The sequence below is a fragment of the Pipistrellus hanaki genome (genome assembly GCF_964339955.1).
Source record: "Pipistrellus hanaki genome assembly, chromosome: 7".
Lineage (NCBI taxonomy): Eukaryota > Metazoa > Chordata > Mammalia > Chiroptera > Vespertilionidae > Pipistrellus > Pipistrellus hanaki.
In genome coordinates this window covers 18,380,114-18,399,356 of record NC_140509.1, presented here as the reverse complement: position 1 = coordinate 18,399,356, position 19,243 = coordinate 18,380,114, and positions in this window count along the sequence as shown.

Below are 19,243 nucleotides of genomic sequence, written 5' to 3'. Positions count from 1 at the left end.
AGACAGTGTTCTTTCTGCTTCATACATCACCCAGCCGAACACAGCTGGCTGTTTGGCTCGAGGGCAAACACATTTGAATAGACAAAAGTACAGGCTATGTTAGGGTAGCTTGACTGAATCGCCCTTCAACCTGGATTTTGTCTTATTCATTTATTTATTTATTTATTCATTCATTTATTTATTTGACAAGCCAGGAGGCCTTTGAAAATGTCCTCAAATCCCAGAACACCGCTTCTTTTAAGAAGGATCATTTCTCCCCTAAATATTTTTTAAAATATATTTTTATTGATTTCAGAGAGGAATGGAGGAGAGAGAAATAGAAACATCAATGATGAGGGAGAATCATTTATCAGCTGCCTCCTGCATGCCCCACACCAGGGATCCAGCCCACAACCCTCGAACCATGACCTCCTGGTTCATAGGTCAACACTCAACCACTGAGCCATACTGGCTGGGCTTCCCTAAAATCTTGTTTTATCATTGATCAGCATTATTTCTACTGCTATGAACCCCAAAGTGATGAGCAAGCTGCTGAGACTCTGAATGTAAGACCTGAAATCAAAGCGGAAACACTGTAGGCAAATTCAATGTACCTCTTCATGCTTCTCTTCCAACATTTGGAAAGTAGCATTGCTCTACAGATTTATGCCAATCGTGAAGGTTATAACCCCTGTAAGGTCAATGAAGTGTGTCCCCTGTAGTAGTCTCCTGCTCCTCTTGGGGTTCTGGTGAGCTGCTTGAACATTTAGGGGCAGCTTGGTCTGCCACCAAGTTGAAGATTTTGGTCACTGACCATTGTTCATAAAGTAAACAATGGGCTTTTCAGAGGTAAACAACTGTGAATACTGGAAGATAAAAAGTCGGGGGAATAGAGGCACAGAAAAGAAGAAAGGTGGGCTCTTGGAATTCGACTCTCAATCCTCTTGCCTTTTCTTTTCTGTAACCAGGATGAATAATGAAACAAATATCCCACTTTATTGAACTGACAACAACAATACCCAATAGGAAATAAAGAATCTGTCAACCCTGCTCCCAGGATTCTGCAGGAGAGAATACTAAATAAAGGATTGGCCTTGCAGATTTAGCTAGTCATAGTAAAGAGATGAAATAAATAGCAAGGAGACAGGCTCCACCAAAACAACAACAAAATTATCTTCCCCAGCTGTGATCAAATTGCTCTAATCTCACGAAAAGATGTATTTGATAACAATACTTGATGCTTCAGAGCATGTGAGAAATTGCTGAAATAAATAAGTGAAAGATATATTGTGGTTTCCTCAGACAAAAGAATGCTATCGGAGTTACATAATTTGATTTAGATATATGTTAACATTACAATTTTTAACTTTAAAAAAGCCTGAAGTTTTCTTTCTTTTTTTTTTTTTTAAATAATCTATACATGGTTTGTATACTCCATGCTTCTGTATTTTGAATGTTGCCTTATATTAGGAGAGTTTGTGTTTTTTTGCTTTAGGGTATGTCTGTGTACATGCACACATACACACTCTTTAATGAATAATTTCTGTGCACAAAATGACATTATCTTCACATAACACATATAATTTTGATAAAATTACCAGTATAATGAAATCCACTTCTCTTTTCTCCCCTCTCCCCAACTTTTTAGCTTTTATTCTTTTTTAAAATTTATTGATTTTATGAGAGAAAGAGAAAGAGAGAAAGAGAGAGAGATCTGTTGTTCCATTTATTTAGGCATTCATTGGTTGATTTTTGTATGTGTCCTGGCTGAGGATCAAACCAGCAAACTTGGTGTATTGGAAAAACTTTAACCAACTTAGCTACCTGGTGAGAGCCTAACATTTACTCATAAATAAACTAGTTTTGACATCTAAAAGAAAGAAAAAAAAGAAAAGAAAGGAAGAAAGAAAGAAAGAAATACCTTTTGTTGGCAACAGGTATTGTGGTTGCATAACTCTTTAAGGTCCTGAAAGCTTATTTAAAAACCTAAAATATGTATTTGTGACTATGATTGAGTTTTGTCAAGACACAGGGGCATAGGATTAGAGCCTAGAATCTATGACAAATAAAAACAAGATTGTAAATCTACATATGTTCATAAGTAAGCCATGGACACTAAAGATTTTTAACCAAATGGAAAAAAGTATGTGCTGCTAACAGAATGAATGTTATATAAGAAATAGAGGGTGGCCAAGAGAAGGATCCAGAAAAATGGATGGGAAGTTCATGAACTCCTCAAAAGGAGATGGCCGCTGTATGACTGAAAGACATGGATCTATTCAGTGATTGGTACTGAACCTAGAGGGGGTGTGAGTTCTGAGTCCTTGAGGACTCTATTGCAGTGATTCTTGATGGGAGAAAAACAAACACAATACCTTCAAAAATGCACATATTCTGCTCATCCCATTCTAATATTCTGTCCTCAGGAGACATGTCCCCAAATAGTAAAATCCCCAGGAACCTTGTCAAATAGAATGAACATTGCAGAGTCTTCTGGTGAAGAAGGAGTCAAGAAACTGTGGAGCCCAGGCATTTGGGAGAGTCAATGTCATGATGTTCTAGTAAGGACTCTTTCTTATCAATATCCACAAGAACTCTACAGAGCTGTCTACAAAACTTCACTTTTCCTTTGCTGCACATGTGTACTTTGCCTTTGCCTTCTTTGCTTCTCTGATCTCTCCATTGCCGAAGCCGATTTGGCTCAGTGGTAGAGCGTCGGTTCCATTCCACTTCACTAACTTCATCTTCCTAAATCTAACCCTCCTTTAAGAATAGGCTCACAGATCACCCTTACTTTCCAGATGGAGTTAAAAGCTTCTCATGCATGTTATGCCAGCACCCTGGGTTTCTCGCTATGCATGTCAGCACTTGATTTATTTATTTACTTGCTCATGTTCTCATTTTGCTCTAAGCTTTGTGAGGTCAGAGGGCCTATATCATTTGTCTTTGAAATCCTCCCCTTAATAGGGTCCAATGCAAAGTAAGAATCTTCTTAGTATTTGTTGGGAAAAAAAACTAAACTGAAATTCCTAAACAGGTGTTTGAATACAAAAGGAGAGATGTGAGAGAGGTAATTTTTAATTATTCAATGATCTGAATAAAAATAATGGCGTATAGGAAATATCATAACTATAAGATATCAATTATTTTTAAAGCTATATCTAAACAAGGGATATAGTTAACTACCAAACGAAGAATATTCAGGTGAGCATTAAAGTAAGTTTAGATAGATACTTCTGAATTAGGAATTTTGCCTTTGGATACATTCAATTGGCATGAAATCCATTGTTTGGACAGGTGCACTTTTTGCTATTCCTTGCATCACAGAAGCCACAGCAATCTAAGGGTGGTAAGATATGTGGATCTCTATGATCCTGACTATGCTATGCCTGAGTTGCATAGTTTATCCCATCCTGTGAATCTTATTTAGGATGATGTATTAAGTGAGTCTGGAAGATGGAAAATGAAGAAAATATAAAATAGCTGATCTTCACTGAGTGCCTGCTCTGTGCCAGAAATTTCAAAAGAATTGTACTTATACGAACAAATGTAGTTGTTACAACCACCATTCAAGATAAATATTTGTGCCATCAGATGCGGAAACTGAATTTCACTGAGGTGAAGATGCTCTCCTAAAACTGCATAGGAACTGCAGAAAAGAGAAAGAATTAGAATTAAAGATTGTCTGTCCTCACAATTTATGTGTAATCCCCAACATCCCATACCCCATATTCCCCTCTACTGACTGGTTGATGGAGAGCAAGATCCACCACCGAGGGCTGATACAGGGTTCCCTGCTCCTGAGATGACACACAATAGAAATGTTTAGCTACATGTGCAACAGGGGTTGTATGGCATAGTGGACATGTTCATTAATCTGGGGAGATAAACTTGAGAAACTGCACATAAAAATTCATTCCTACAACATAATATTTGTATCCTGGTCCGCATGCTAGCAGATCAATGCCAATATTATCTGACTGCCCTTCTGATATGAGGCCAAGACAGTTTGGTTAATCTGCTGATTCAAGTCCTCCTGAGATGAGGGAAATTTCCTTCTATCCTCTAATTAAGTATCACCCTCCCTCTCTCTGGGATCCCTATTGATTGCATGTTAGTTAGGAACTTGCCCACCCAGCCTCTTGCCTTCCCTTCTTGGTTTCTATATCTTTGCCTGTTTCTGGGTGAGCTCGTTCTTCTGTTGACGTTCTACCCACAACTTCTGTTTGCAAAAGGGTCTATCTTCCTTTTTTATTTTTTATTTTTTATTTTTTATTGTTTAAAGTTTTGCATATGTCTCCTTTTCCCCCAATTGACTCCCCCCCCCCCCGCAGCCATTCCCACCCTAGTCAAGCCCCAGTATCTGTGCAATTGGTTATGCTAATATGCATGCATACAAGTCCTTTAGTTCCTCTCTAACCCTCTTCCCCTACCATTCGTCTCTAGATTGATCTATTCTTGTTCATCAAAATATGTTGATCATTATATCCCTCATATGAGTGAGATCATGTGATATGTATCTTTCTCCGACTGGCTCATTTTGCTTAGCATAACGCTCTCCAGTTCCAACCATGTTGTTGCAAATGGTAAGAGTCCCTTCTTTTTTATAGCAGCGTAGTATTCCATTGTGTAGATGTACCACAGTTTTTTAGTCCACTCATCTGCTGATGGGCACTTAGGCTGTTTCCAAATCTTAACTATTGTAAATTGTGCTGCTATGAACATAGGGGTGCATATATCCTTTCTGATTGGTGTTTCTATTTTTGGGGGATATAGTCCTAGGAATGGGAGTTCTAGGTCTATCTTCTTAAAATCATATATTGGATTTTTATTTTTAGTTACAATTGACATTCAGTAGTATATTCATTTCATGTGTACAGCATAGTGGTTACACATTTATATAACTGATGAAGTAATTTCGTGGTAAGTCTAGTACCCAGCTGACACTATACATAGTTATTAAAATACTGGTGCGTGAATTCATGCACAGATGGGGTCTGGCTGGCCCCCTAATGGGGGCCTATCAGTTGGGCCAGCAAGGGGGAGGGGCCATGGGCAGTTGCCAGCTGGCCCTGCCCCCAATTGGGGTGGGAGGGATCAATCAAGGGCAGGGCTGGCTGGGGGAAGGGCCATGAGAGATTGGCCTGCCACAGGGACCAATCGTTCCTGTTGTTTCAGCATCTCAGTCACTTGGCTTTTATATATATATATATATATATATATATATATATATATATATACACATACATATATATATATAATTATATATATACATATATATACACATATATATATATATAATTGATTATATTTTCTAGGCTATAATTTACATTAATGTGAAGTTCAAAATACTAATTCAAAAAGATAAATCTATCCCTATGTTTATTAACAGTGTTATAAAAAAAGAAAGAAAGAAAAATGCAGTCTCTATCATTATGAACCATCAGAAAACAATTTGGCAAATACTTTGCTCTCTGCTGAAACTTTCTGCTCCTGGATCTCCTAGGAACATATTGCAGTCATCTCCCAATCTCAAGGATGGGAGCAACTCATAACTGCCCCATCCATACCCTCCAGGGTCAACTGGACCAGGCAAGCATTTCCAGAAAAATTGGCTGATGCAACATTTGTTGAAGGGGATCATGTCAACTGACCACTCTAGCAGATACAGAATTCTGGATTTCTCAGTCCTCAGGGATAAATAAGACCTCATCTTTACAAGTGGTACCTGCATTCCTCCCATGTAATACCACATCCTGGACCTGCTCTTGAAATAAAATATTAGACCTCTTTCAATATCTATCACCAGCCTGCCTCCCTTAGTTCATGCTTCATGCAGAGGAAGATGAGAGGAAAGGAAAATCAGAGCCACATGCTCTGGTTGCTCTTGTCCCAGAATTTCCTCAAAACGTATGTACTGAGCACCCATTATGAGCTGCCAGTGGGACATCCTAACATAGAACTATTAGGAACATGCATAGCTTGATCATGGAACACAATGTTTAATGTTTGTTTATTTGTTTAAAATAAGCTGCTAAAACTATGATTAAAAGAATGGGTGGTCTCTGAAGATTAATAACACAGGATAAGCAAAGCTATAAACATTTTTCTTTGGTAATGCATGAAAACTTTAGTAATATGCAAAACTTAGGATATTTTTTTTTTTTTGCTTGGTAAGGTATCCGTGCTAAGAAAGCAAATTCACTAATATCTCATGAGGGAACTCATTGAGAAGTATTATTATTATTCCCATAACTCTGATGATTGTACTGTCCAGGATATATTAAGTGTCTTGCCAAGTAAATAAAGAATGGAATCTAAATCTTCTTATGCAACATACCATGAAACTTCCTATCATAGGATTGCCAATAACACTAAATAGTGATAGCATTGAGGAATTCTAGCTTTAATCTCCTAAAGCAATGGTTCAATTTCTAATATAAAAACTTGACAAATATACTTTAGTTGAGTATGAATTAATTTTCTAGTTCAGAGATAGGTTTGTACGCAGATTTGTTTTCCTTTGAATAACTATGACTATACATATAGTTAGACAAGCTAAGTGCAGAAAACACACAAGCTTTAATGTCATCTTAAAGTTCCCAATATCCAATAGAGGAAGAATGGGGCAGGGTCACTACCATGGAAGGGAATTGAGAATTGCTGTTACTTGCCTTTCTGAGTAGGAAAGTGTGCCTGTACCTGGCAGAGAAAGATGCAGAGGTGCTCTGGAATCCTATATGTCCTAAGGAATTGCATTTTCCTTCTCAAGCAAGGGAGGGACAATGTTGTCATTGGTAAGTATCAGCCACACAGTATTAGCACAAGGACTGGGTAACAACAATAGTCATTGGCATTAGGTAGGTCCTCATTAAGTATTGGGCTAGCTGGAGGGAGTGCTGACATCTATCAATAGGTGTCAGACATTCAAGAGCAGAGATGTCCATATATAAAAAATTTACTCATTTTTTAAAGTATACACTGCTAATCATGTAAGTATGCATAGCTAATCAATGCATATTTATAGCTAACCTATAAGTGTGCGTAGCCAATCAATCTTAAAGATGAAGTCATAATCAAATTCCACCCAATCTGTATTATATTTAAGTCCAATAAGCTTAACCAATTAAAGGGACAATCCTATTACTCAGGTTATAGTGCTATTAAATTGGGGGTCCCAGTTCCCCAAAAGGTTTTGTTTCAAGTAGCTCTATCAATGCAAGTATACATAAATACATACATAGGCCTAGGTATCACATTGCAGGGGTATCTTCTCTAATGCATAGTTACTATTTTTCTTTAACTCTTACTTTCCTTACTCCATCAGTCTTCTCATTTCCTAGATACTTGCTTTCTTATTTGAATGCTTCACCTCTAAAAGCATATTTTTTTTTACAACTCATTACTCAATTTATAATAATTATTTCTAATTTCTATTTTTTTGTTTTATAAAACTGTATTCATATTTTTAATTGCCTTAAACTGGTTAAAGAAAAACTCCTTGCACATATCACATTTTACATGAGTCTCTCACTTCTGAAGGAACTTCTCTAAAATACTCATAACACACAGGTACAGGACCCCTGAGAGCCAGTAGATTGAGAATAAGATGAGCTGGGTTAAATTGTTGCCCCTATACTGGTAATTACATCTACTGGCACCATTGATTCCACATTTGATAATACACTGACCCTGCAATAAGGAACAGATTACAGTGGGGAAAATGGAAGTGGTTACTCATATTTTCTTGGTGAGGCAATTTTTCTACAGACTTAATAAAAGGGCCTAGAATCTACAGAAAAGGTATTCAATAGATTGGTCAAATTATTTCCCATGTAGACCCACTAATGGAAGTTAAGTGGGAAAAGGAAACTTTCCTGAGTTGACTGCTTTAAAACCACAAAAGTAAATGCCTAGTACATGCTGTAGGTTTCAGTTCCTTATTAAAAACATCGTTTCATTGTCTAGCTTATTTTTACACATTACCTTTAAGCTTTTTTACATCCTCTTACTTACCCTCTTAAGGAATGTTTTTCTGTGGCTTTTCCCTATCAGTTGGTAATAGTAATTTCTGAAGAAAAACTATGTGCATATGTATATATGCAGATAGTGCACATCTGTATAAGATGGAAATATATGTAACCCTATGTAAATAATATCAATAGATTTTGAAGAATTTTTTTATTCTATTTTTAGACTGCTCTAAAATTTTATGCTTTTCTCTTTTTTTGGTTCATATTTTTTCCTTTTTGTTGAATGTATCGGGGTGACACTAGTTATCAAAATTATGTAGGTTTCAGGTGCACAATTATACAACATATCACCTGTGCACTGTATTGTGTGTTGATCACACTAAGTCAAATCTCTATCCAAGTCACTTCATACTTTTTGACATTACTATAGTGAAGTAGGGCAGACGTTAACCTTAATTCTAAAAGGCTTAGACAGAGTAATCAAACCTGAAGTCCCAAAGTTAGTGATAGAAACACCACTTGAGCTCTTGTCTCTTAGCCTCACCTTCCTTGTACTAGAAGCACTGAATAAAGAAACACACCTATAGTTCTACATTACTAGGGGCCACCCTGCCCTTAAGACAGGGATGGCCCAGAATAAAACTGAGAGAGAAGAAAAGAGGTTCCGTTATTCTTTGGGGATCTTCCTGTTCTAGTCAAATCAGTGGCTCATTTATTAATCTATCCCCTTTCTGTTCTTTAACCTTTCAATGGCTAACCTCCATATCCAGGCCACTATTCTGTTCCTTGGTCTAAAGGCTTTGTTCTATCTCAGCTCCCTCCTCAGTTTCTCCTTGCCTTCATAAAGACAGCCTCCAAGTCCTCAGTCACAGACTCTGCCCTGTGCTCAAGTTCTAGACATGAGACTCATATTTACTGACACACCACTGACTCCCCTTTCTCTCCCAGGTAACATAATGTACATTTTAGTGAGGGTCTTTCTGGAGACAATGCCTCTGCCTTTGCAAATTCCCAGAAATGAGAATGCAGGTAGCGTGATAAGCTAATACCAAGACAGACCAGTAGGCGCAATGTCAGGGCTGAATGGTTGCCTCCCATTCCCCAGACAGGCAGAAGATGTATGTACCTAGAAATATGCCAGGAACATGACTCAATAGGAATAGGATGCTACCCTCTCTCTGCTAGCACTGCTGGTAAGAATAGACCATTTATAGATTTTCCGCTTGCCCCTCAGACCCTCTGAAGTTGTTGGCCTATAGGGCAAGAACAGATCCTACTGCACAGCATTGTGGAGGCACCTTTCTCTAAAAGACAACAGAGGTTATCTGTGGGCTGGTCATGGCTGCTCATAAAGTCCTCATAGAAAATATTCTGCACTTTGCTCTAGCTTTGGTATCCTAACAGTTCTAAAGTCTATCCACAGTTCTGAGCTCTGCTCAAGAAATATAAGGAGTTCCGAATAAAAGCGAGAAAGCTACTCTACATATATTCACATGCAGAGATGATAGCTCATCAGCTTTCTTTTCAAATACCCTAGATATTCTTATTAATTAATTCAAATCATTAAAGACCAATATGCGTATTGCAGTGTTAACTTGCCATTTACTCTTCTTTACTTAACACAGATATGCTAGCCCAATACAGTAAAATAGACTTGACTTTGTCTCTCAACGAAGTCATTAATTGGATATAAAACCATGGAAAGATCATTTAATCAGTACAAACCCTATGTACCTATAAGTAAAGTGAAGCTAATAATAAAACTTACCTTACAGACAGAGGATTAAATAAGTATGCCTATTACAGTGTCTGGACAGCTACAACTGTTAGCTATTATGATTATTATTAAATAGTTCAATTATCCAAACTCTACTCAGTTTCTTCATAGCGGTAGGTATTCCATCTTCCTTGGTGGTAGCACTATAATCCTCTTCTTAGATTTGCAAAAGTGAACATTAATGGGTAAGCTCATATTATTTATAGATTTCAACTAGACTAGTCTTCCTTCCTTTTTACCCAACCCACTTTTTTTGCTTCCATATTATATTCCAAAATTCTGTCCTTTGGGGTTGAATTTTTTTATGCATGAGCTCAGCCAAAAGGTGATTTAAAAAAAATAATGTTGAATCAAATTCACTCTGTCTACTTTTGAATTAGAAGCAGATGAAAGTAACATTTTATTTTTCTGCCTGAAAGAAACATAAGGCTGTTTCTGAGCCCAGATAATTCACTAATAGCTGAAAGTATCCAAATATCTCGTCTTCATTCAGGAAGTCTCCTGGCTAATTATGAAAATATTAATTAAGTTAGGGGCAATTGAAAAAAGTTACTTTTGAACCTGCTCAATACGAGCTAGTATTAAGTTACTACTGTATTTGTGTGGGGTCAAGTTTCAGAAACATCTGGGAGCAGATTCCCATCAAATGTAACTACAGCTTTATGATCTTCCTTCTCTAAGGAAATAAGGAGGTATTCTACTGTCAGCCAGCACACTTGATGTTTGAAAATTACTCAAAAATTAAGTTTATCTAAAACCATTCAAAATTACAGGGTGGGGTGAAAGTAAGTTTACAGTTGTATGAGAAACAGAGTTTATTCTTATATTATGATTTATTAATTATTACACTCTTTTCCATATGAACAACTGTAAACCTGCTTCTGCCCCACCCTGTATGCCCAAACTCTTTTATAATGTATCAGTTTTGTGTTCTGGAGTTTGTCCATTTGCCCTGCCAGATCCACTGTTTACTGTTTCCACTCTGCTCTGTTCCCAGAGAGACTAGACTGTCTTATAGACAGCATCCATAGATTCATTTGCCAGAGGGTTCTAGCTGTTTTCAGTCAATGGGTGCATATTATAAGCTTAGAACTTGAGAAGAGAATTAATTTGGGGGTGTATTCTCTGCTCCCCTCCCCCACCCCGCACCCATCATGCTGTGGGCATCATTCTACCAAAGGCTCCTGTTCTGCTCCTGTCTCTGTGTCTCACCTCTTTGGATGGGAATGACTTCCTGATATTACTAGCTCTGGGGCACTGCACACCCCTTGTTTGTTTCCTAAAACTCCACTCATGCTGTTAAATTAGTCCCTATATAAAATTTCCAGAAAATATCCACTTTAAGTGTGCCATAGCATAGTTAGCGTTAAAAGCTTTTAAGCTTATTCAGATTCTAGTCCCTTTGCCTAGCATACTGTTCCTTGTCTTACCTGCCTGGAGAATATCCATTCATCCTTAGAGATATAATGTCAAGGACAGCTCTGCACAGCTTTCCCCTCTGGCCCTCCAAAGATTGAGCCATGCCCTTCTCTGTGCCTAAAGCCTTGAGCTAGGTTGGCTGGGTTCAAATCTTGGCTCCACCATCTACTGGCAACATTAAATGAGTCACTTCACTTTCCTTGGCCTCAAATCTTTCCTTTGTAAAATAGACACAATAAGAGTAATTCCCTACTAGGGTTATTGTGAGGGTTAAATTAGTTAATGCTTTTAATATTCTCAAACACTGACCAGAACATTTGAATCAGTAAACATTATTATTGTAGTCATTGTTATTATTTTCACTATTAGTCAAGATTGTTAGGTTGTCCATGCTGCTCATCTTGATCTCCTTAGCACTAGTATAATTTCAATAATTGTCTACTGAGTATTGGAAGCAGTGAGCCTTATGAGCATTCTCTGGGCTACTTTCCATTTCCAATGAGATACTAAAAGTTGTGTGAGGTGTAGAATTCCATTTCGACTTTTCTGTGGAGTTATATTTGAGGAGAAATGAAAAGTTCAGACACAGGGATTAAATATACTATGGATACTCTGAGAAACTCAGGTTAAAAAGTTACATCAAGTTAAACAACATAATCTTTTTTTTAATGTGCCTCCAGGATTTATTTTGATAATGTGATTTAGAAACACACATGAAGGAGAGAATCTAGCACGCACAGTTAAAAGTAATAGACCTTTGTGAAAAATAGGAGGATGCTTATCTAATTTAGACGGATAGTTCTCCAGAAGTCTGATGTTTATGAAAATGGCAGGTAGCCTAGTTAGTATGATTGTTTTTCACAATCTCAAAAAGCTGTTGTCTAAAATGATAGAATCTGAGAGTTATATCTATTCCTTAGAGGTTGCTGCTGGTCACAAGCAAGTCTTCAACAGATAAAATCTATTTATAGAAAACTGATTTGCTGAACAACATGATAAACTGATTATTAAAGTGAAAATCAAATGTTCAGGTAAACTAAATACACTCATAAGTTAGAACCCAGTGAGATTCTCTGATCTAGAGATTGTCTTCCATTTCTGGAGCACTTACATCCTCAAACTGATTTTCTAAGGCCTTTTATTTCATCTCTAGAGACTTCCATTACGATAGCCCTGGATGTCCAGAAATCAAGCTCAGCCTTTCTTATAAAAGGAAAATTTAAAATTAGGAAAAGAAAGAAGCAAGAGAAGTTAATAATTATATACTGTTGGCCTACTCCTCATGAGGGGAGTCACTAAGAACTTTATATGCATTATTACATCTATTCATTATAATTATAATTATGTTAACAATAATCTTATGAGGTTTCTTATTATTATATTCATTACACAAATGAAGAAACTGAGGCTGAGGGATAAGTAATTTGCTCTAGACCATGCAACTAATAATAAGTTCTACTTCCTTTTATCACCTTTATATTATTTTTATCTGATCAGAAAATTTCAACCACAGGCCATACCTCTTCTCCTACCCACAAGGAGCATTAGGAAATGTGTGGAGCATTTTTGTTTGCCACATTTTTGCTCAAGTCCTTCTGGTTTTAATTGTGTGGCCAGGAATGAGCCTGGCGAGCCTGGTAAGTTAACATGTTTTCTAATTCTATTAACAAAACTTTCATATTTAAATACAAATAATAGGTAAATTATTTTGTATAGTGACTATAGTTTTAGATTTCAACAAATATAGCAGATCCAGAACAAATACATCAGAAAATGCTATCTTCCTCCGAAATCAGTTTGGCCCAATGGATAGAATGTTGGCCTACGAACTGAAAGGTCCCAGGTTCGATTCTAGTCAAGGGCATGTACCTTGGTTGTGAGCATATCCCCAGTGGGGGGGTGTGCTGATTGAAGATTCTCTCTCATCAATGTTTCTAACTCTCTATTCCTCTCTCTTCCTCTCTGTGAAAAATCAATAAAATATATTTTAAAAAAAGAAAATGCTACCTTCCAAAGTCATCACTCTGAAGTTGGTATATGCATTCCAATGTGTCCCCATTATTCCAAATGTATTTGTCATTTCTCTCTGTGTACATTATTTTCCATATCCTCAAATTTATTCTCTATGAGGAGTTGTCTGAGTTAACTCTTAGACAATTACATTTAATTTGTTTGAATTAGAAAAAAATAAGTTATTCACATCATGTGATGGGATAGACATGAGCAAGATAGAAGTCTATAAAAAGACAGATTATCCTTTTAAATAACAATTTCCTTTGTTAACATTTAGTTATGACTCAGACCAATGGAATAGAATTGAGACCCCAGACATAATTCCACATGTAAATGGGCAAATAATTACCAACAAAAGAGCCTAAAACATACAATGGAGAAAAGAAAGCTTCTTCAATAAATGGTACAAAATAATGAAACTAGACAACTGTTTGTCCTCATATACAGAAATTGACTTAAAATGCATCAAAGTCTTAAATATAAGTCCCAAAACAATAAATTACCTAAGAAAAAATATATATACTAAACAGATGAACCTTTGTCTTTGTTGTAGTAAAATATAAAAAATGTTTAAAAAAGTTAAAAATGTTAAAAAGATTTTAAAATGTTTGAGTTACTTTTCCTGAAACTTGAAGTGTGATATTAAGGACACATTCCCCGCTGCCCTGAAGCATGTATATCCCATAGATAAGGATTTGAACTTTGATTACTGACTTAGAGTGACTTACTATGATAGCCATATGTGTGAGTGATGTACTTTTGTCCAGATATGCACTTATGAGTGCACACTCTGATTGATAAGCACTTGTAGCCCACCGCCCTGTTTAAGATTAACGTGTGCATTGATGTAATTCATTGAGAGCCACCTGAACAGCAGCTGCGGGTACGAACAGGTTTTAAAAATGGGTCCTGACCAGCTAATAGTGCTCGCCTATTCAGATAGCCACAAAGGCACATCCTTTTGGCAGTCTGGCAAGCGACGCCACACTGGGCCGCTTAACGCTCCTCTTCCTGCCAGACCACAGAACAGCTAGTACCTTCCTATAGAGATGTGACCCAACTCTCGGGTGAGGAACGCCGGACTAGCCCAACTGCCGGACCGCAGGGGACAAGCACCACCGGGATCCCATTAAGCCTGTACCCGCAGCCTCAGGAACTTTTGAAATAAAACGCTGTGTGATTTGCAACTGCATATGTTCTATGTGGTGTAATTCCTCCAGCAGTTAATTGAATTGCTTTGTGTATGCTTGGAACTGAAATTAAGGTTTTTTTGTCTTTTTGGTCCTAGGCCTGCCCTTGGTCCTTCTTGCGCGGAGCAGCCCCTTCGCTAGCAACTACTTGAATGTCCCAGCATCTACACGGTTAAAGTTTACCTCAAGGGACACCTTGGATAAACACCCCACATCCTTTCTCGGGATCTACCTGGGACAGTTTTAAACAGGATTTCATGAACTTGACCCCAAAGGCAAGGGAAGTAAAGGCAAAAATAAATAAATGAAACTATGTCAAACTAAAAAGCTTCTGACAACAAAAGAAACCACAACAAAACAAAAAGGCGACCAACCAAATGGGAGAAGGTATTTGCAAACAATAGTTCCAACATGGGATTAATGTTCAAAACATAAATAACTCAAGCAATTCAACACCAAACAACCCAATTTAAAAATGGGGACTTGAACAGATATTTCTCCCAAGAAAACATACAAATGGCCAACAGATATATTAAAAGATGCTCAACTCACTAGCTACTAAGAAAATGCAGATCAAAACTACAATTAGATATCACCTCATACCTGTTAGAATGGCTGTTATTAACAAAACAAGAAATAACAAGTGTTGGAGAGCTTGTGGGGGAAAAAGAAACCTCATTCGCTGGTGGTGGGAATGTATCCTCAATCACTGCTGGTACAGCCACTATGGAAAACAATGTGGAGGTTCCTGAAAAACTAAGAATAGAGTTATCATATGACCTAGTAACCTTTCTTCTGACCAAATTGAAAACATTTCTATGCAAAGATCTATGCACCTCGATGTTGCTTGCAGGATTGTTCATGGTGGCTAATACATAGAGACAACCGAAGTGTCCTGTGATAGATGATTAGATAAAAGAGATGTGGTATATAAATACAATGGTATACTACTCAGCCAGAAGAAAAGAAATGCTGTCATTTTTTACAACATGGATAGATCTTGCAACTATCATGCTAAGTGAAATAAGTCAGAAAAAGTCAAGAACCATATGATTTCATATGATATAAAAATGAAAACAAGTGAACAAACAAGAAAAGCAAAACAAAAACTCATAGATACTGACAACAGTATGGCAGTTACCAAACAAAAACTCATAGATATTGACAACAGTATGGTGGTTACCAAAGGGAAGGGGGGAGAGGGAGTAATAAAGGATAAATGGGAGGGAGATTTGACTTTAGTGGTGGACACACAATGCAATATGCAGATGACGTATCATAGAATTGTACATTTAAACCTATATCATTTTATTCAGCAATGACACTCAATAAGTTTAATTAAAACAATTTAGGTGTGATTATAATTCTCAAATTGACTGCCCCATGTGCCTCACAAAAACTGAAACTGAGGTCGCTTCTAAAGTGAAGCTTCAAAAATTGTCGAGCCTTCTTAGAACGATACACAGAGTAATGGTCACTTGGACATTCACCTTCTGTTATATCTTTTAGAAATCAATTTTGTTATTTTATAATACGCTTAGTATCTGTTCACACAATGTGCTTCACAGACTTATTTCGTTCTTATTTGGAGTTCACATTTTATTCTCTAAGGCACCCCGCAGAGCAAAGCGGTCCCCTCACCCTGAGATTAAACTCAATGATGTGAGCTGGCAGAGGCATCAAGATGCTGGCAATCTAGAGACTCTGAGCCATCAAGTAGAACTCTGCTAGGGAATCCAACCTAGAACAAGAAATATGCAGGAACCGATGACTTCTCTTCTTTTTAGTTGAACAACTTTCTAGGACTCCTTTTGTATAAGCTTAGACTTTCAAATGCCTGGGGGAAAAAATACCTCTTACGGTTAGCAAATGAGACCACAGGAAAAGAGCTGTAAACAAGCACAGAACAAGGAGTCAAGAAGCCTGTATTCTGGGCTACTCTGCAAATTCCAAGTTGGGGAGCTTTGGGAAAATTCTTTGACATTTCTGAGCCTAAGTACCATCATGGGTAAAATAAAGACATTCAGCTAGTTAATGCTGATCATGCTTTTATATTAAATATTGTATTCTTTTAAGGAATCAGAAAGAAAATGAGCTCATAGAAAGATACAAACGCTAAGAAATTCAGCAGTCTGATTGACAAAAGGCTGGATTTGAGATGTCTTTTATCTTTAGAAGTCTAGATTCAAAACAGAAATTGATTTGTAACATCATAACCTCTTCCCTTGAGTACCTTATTGCTACTTCACTGCTCGCCTTCTAAAGGTCATCATGCATTGCAACCTGGGTCAGAACCACTATCAAATCAACCAATTTATACATTTCCTTCAAAGTTTCCACTTAGGGGGATTCCTTGACCTAAATTAGAAAAAAAAATTCCCAGGTTCCCCAAACATTAAAGCAGGCAGGCCTTCCTTTTGTCTAATGTGGATAACTTGTACCATGATTTTAAGCCTGTTTCCTGACTCAGTGTAAATAGAAACACGATCAACATCTCAGCCATCCTTTCAAAGAGAGTTTCTGATTCATTCTGTAGATAAGATGTCCTTGGGAGGAAACCAGAGGTCATTCTTGCTGTCAAACAAAATTGTTCTCAATATTGAAATAAGAACTAATTTGACTTAATCTAAGTTGACAGGGACAAAAAGAGCTCAGTACTGGAATAAATTCACCAATGATATCAAAAATGGGAATCCACAACAACTAAAATACATCCACATTCTGAATGTAGTTTTAAAGCGTTTGATAACTATATAGAGTACTATAAAAAAAGTAACAGAAATAAGAAACCTATGCAAGTTTTTTTTCTATCTATGACTGGAGAGAATATCATTTCTTCAAATGCCTACATTATGCAGGGTGGAGCAAAAGGAGGTTTACAGTGGTAATATGGGAAATAAAACAATAATTGCTAAATAATAATGCAAAAATAAACTGTGTTCTGTGTACTCACAATTATAAACCTGCTTTTGCCCTATACTATATAATCAATTTCTGTTCTGGCGGAAAGACACTTTTCTGTTTGGGGATTAACAGAAGTGCACTTAAAAGACCTAACAATTAAAAAACACACACAGACAAATTATTACGTCAGTTTATAAATAATTCTATAAAGTTTGTTTTGATGTGGTCCTTTTCCAGAACAAAGGCAGCATCCCTGCACTGCATCGTGGGTGGTATACTATATTGTTGGCTTGGTTCCCATGCTGTAAGTAAGGAAATGTTATTTAATGATAATTGATATTGTTATGGCAAATGTTTTGATTAGTATCATAATCAAGATCTTGGTTACACAATTAACATTATTATTCCTGTTTCATCTTGATAACAAGATGGGTCACTTAGTGATTAATCCCAGAGACCTGTTGACTTAACCATTGATGGCCTGTAGTAAACCATAATGGTGACAATAGGTGTCAGAACTTGGGCAACTTGGTTTGCCTGTGAATTTCAGTTTTATACTGAAAGTTTCACATGGTAGGAAATTTGTCAGACGCAGGTACTCTGGGATAGTGGGTCACCCTATGTGATGGGGTGGAACTGGGGTCTAGGCATCAGAAAACCTAGATCTCATCTTCCCCTGTTGCTCTCTATCAGACGGCACCCATTTGAGCTTAGTTTTCCACTTACAATAATTTTATCATTAAAAACATCTCCATATTGTAACCACTTGAGTGTATTTTGAAAACCATAAATTTATACACTTTATAGTTTTAGATCTTTTTATTTTTTATCTTACAAACCAGCAGCCTGAACAGAGATGCCCATTCTCCAGAGAACTTTGGATTGTCATCTCCAGAGAACTTCTGTTTAATGTCATTAGATGTTATGGTTGACGTGATGCTTGGGGTGAATTTTTGGCTTTATGGTTGTGAAGCTTACTTTATGTCCATAGAAAGCTATCTTCTCTATTTAAATCTGAGCAACTGTATGTGTTGGGGGAAAGAGGAGCAAATTAAGTTTCATCTCTGTTATGTATTAGCAGTGTGGCTTGGGGTGAATCATCTAACTTTCTTAGCCTCAATGTCTTCATTTGAAAAATAGACAACAATTCTGGAACAAAACATCTTAAAGGATGTTTTGATTATGAAATAATACAAAGGGTGGCACAAAAGTAGATTCATAGTTGTTAGTTTGGAAAATAACAAAATAATTAATAAATAATAACACAAGAATAAACTGCTTCATGTACTCACAACTGCAAACCTACTTTGCCCCACCCTGTGTGTAAAAACAGTAAAGTTATATATAAATATAATAAAAAGTAAAAGTATATCATTATTTATTATAATACATGTTACAATAAATATTTATAAAATCATAGATATAAATTCCATGATGCATGCTAGGGATTTTCCCTTTAATCAAAATATCATGATATTCAGCCGAAACCGGTTTGGCTCAGTGGATAGAGCGTCAGCCTGCAGACTGAAAGGTCCCGGGTTCGATTCCAGTCAAGGGCATGTGCCTGGGTTGCGGGCACATCCCCAGTGTGGGGTGTGCAGGAGGCAGTTGATCGATGTTTCTCTCTCATCGATGTTTCTAACTCTCTATTACTCTCTTTTCCTTTCAGTAAAACATTAATAAAATATATTTAAAAAAATATCATGATATTCAAAACCAAAAGTGTTCTAAGGATAAATCATGAACTTAAATTGACAAAAATAATAAAGGTAGAAAGAATCTTAGACATCTTCTGGTCCAACTACTGAATTGTAGACATGACCCTCTGATGCCATGAAATGCAAAGTGAACTGGGTCCATTTCCTCAGCTAATTAGTGGGGGAGCCATGTTCAACCTCAAGTGTCTTGATTTTGATAGAAGTCTCTTTTACTACACCTCTTTTTAAAAAATATATATATTTTATTGATTTTTTACAGAGAGGAAGGGA